This window comes from Anneissia japonica, unplaced genomic scaffold (assembly GCF_011630105.1).
Source record: "Anneissia japonica isolate Jap-2015-1 unplaced genomic scaffold, ASM1163010v1 scaffold1937_len94397_cov108, whole genome shotgun sequence".
In the NCBI taxonomy this organism is placed as follows: Eukaryota; Metazoa; Echinodermata; class Crinoidea; order Comatulida; family Comatulidae; genus Anneissia; species Anneissia japonica.
This window is the reverse complement of record NW_022697764.1, coordinates 63407-65615: the sequence shown is the minus strand read 5'-3', so window position 1 is coordinate 65615 and position 2209 is coordinate 63407. Positions and strand designations below refer to the sequence as shown.

Below are 2209 nucleotides of genomic sequence, written 5' to 3'. Positions count from 1 at the left end.
TGCATTTGGTGGATTAAGTCGCAAAACTTTAGCTTCGTTTGGTGGCACCATTTACTCTAGGTAGACGGCGACCGGTTTCGTTACCGGTTGGTACATTTCTTACAAACATTCAGCCAAAGGCCAGTGAAAGTTGAGACGGCAGCCGTGTTTTTATCGATGTTTGCCATCCTTTCAGCATTCGAGAGAGAATACAGTCACTGACGCCCTTTTTCGTCGGTGCATGCAGACAGGTAAAACCGTGCGATGATTTCATTACTAGGTTTAGGCTAGGGTACGGCCTAGTATTAGTAGGAGGAGGCCTGGGCGGCCTCCTGCATGGCTGTAGGCCTACATCTAAATTTGTTCCTTGAGTCTTTAAAATAGGTCTAAAATATTCCTATTAAACGTTCAGTTTGTTGTGTTTATGAGGGTCCATTGATTCAATGAATTCCATAATTGTTTATAATTAATATTGAGAATTTGAAGTAACTTTCTTCGTGTTCTAATTAAGCTTGTTTTACGAAAGTAATTTTCAATTATAATTCAATTTTTATCGCGGTGCGCGATGTCTTTGCGGTGACGAAAAAATGAGGAATTTTTTTGCTCACGAACCTAAAAAAAATCAAGCCAAGCCTCCACTAATTAAAAAATTAGTGGACGGTGGGGAATAGTTAAATAACATTGGGAGTTGCAGTGAAGACGTCAGCTAGCATTCAGTTCAGAGATGGCAAGCAGTAGTGAATAGTTAGTGTTAGTGATTAGCAAAATTATATTGACCTCTTAGAAGAAGAGAATGATTTAGAAAGTGATTGGAGCAGTAGTGATGGTGACCAAGAGGTGAAGAAGTGGTTGTGCTAAATAAGAAGAAAATTTTAAAAAAAAGAAAAGAAAGAAAGGCAGAGCTTCCAAAGAAATTCAAATGCCAGCTATGTGACAAACAATATGCATCAACTTATGGATTTCGGCGACATGTAATAAAAAAGCATAATCGCCCAGATAAAAGGTAGTAGTATTTGGGTTCTTTTTATGAATTTGTAAATTGTGTTTTAATTTGTAATGGTTGTTTAAATTGTGAATGCTTTGTACTTTTAATGTATTTTTTGTTGAAATTATACATTTTAAATTTTGTAAAGCGCATTGAGATGTCGTTTGATATGTTTGCGCTACTGTATATAAGAATGCTATTATTAGTTCCTTTGTGACCTTAGGTCACATGGAACTAATGTAATGGTTCACATGTAAAATGTGTGTATGAGATGTAACACCAAAAGAGGTCAGCATATTTGTAAACAAATAGGCTCTGAAACGGTGCATAGCAGCAGGTATACATTGTGCTCGATAGTTGCTGGTGGACATGCAATTGTGCAAGAAATGTTTGTTTTTTCGGTTAGATGAAAAATGTAAGCTGTAGGCGATAAAACATATACCCCCTACCACCAGTTTTGAGTCGTTTTTAGTCGAAAATTTGATTTGCGCATGCGTCGGGTCAAACTTTCCCAACATTTTGTTTTTGTCGCGAGCTGCCTAGAAAAGTTCCTTATGTTGTTTTCGCGACTGTCAGTAAAGTTTGAGCAAACTGAGATAGTTGTGGCATATCGGCCACTTACTTGTGCTATTATTTGAAGGTGTTCTGTGTGTTCTATTAGTGTTTTAGTATACTTTAACGGCTAAGATTGACGGACATGGTGTACCTAGGCCTAGCCTAGACACATACGTAATGTAGGCTTCTCTTTGGGTGACACCATCGGACCTGGTGTAGGCCTAGACACATCTGATATACTATACCGTTAGGCCTACATGAAGTAGGTTTCTGGCCTACCGCCAGCCTACCGTCAAGCAATAAAAATCAACATTTGTGGAATTATTTTCCAAGAAATGATGGTTAAAAATTCTGGACACATAAATATGCAGCATGTGATGGACGGACGAACCTAAGGGTTAGCAGGGGCAGTATGTGATGGACGGACGAACCTAAGGGTTGGCGGGGGGGGGACGGGAGTTCATCAAATGATGTTTGGGAAAATAATGGTCAGAAAATACAGCGTCTGATGGGCAGTCCTGGGTAGGGGAGAACCTTAAAATTATGGACACACAAATTTACAGCATAGCTTCATCAAATGATGTTTGGGAAAATAATGGTTAGAAAATACAGCATCTGATGGACAGTCCCGGGTGGGGGAGAACCTTCCTTAAAATTATGGACACATAAATTTACAGCATACAGTAGCTT

General features: G+C 39.0%; 1 protein-coding gene across 6 annotated transcripts in view; it reads left to right on the top strand.

The window, feature by feature from the left end:
- The window catches only part of LOC117102330, a 67634-nt gene that overhangs the window by 12863 nt on the left and 52562 nt on the right, over positions 1-2209 (top strand). For 3 of the 6 annotated variants that reach the window (XM_033242598.1, XM_033242597.1, XM_033242592.1), the window contains exon 1: positions 196-230. The exons of 2 other annotated variants lie outside the window; for them this stretch is intronic. The gene's annotated coding sequence lies outside the window, so the exon portion shown is untranslated. Of the gene's footprint in view, positions 1-171; positions 231-2209 lie in introns of those variants that run through there. One more of the 6 variants, XM_033242595.1, reaches the window with a different exon arrangement.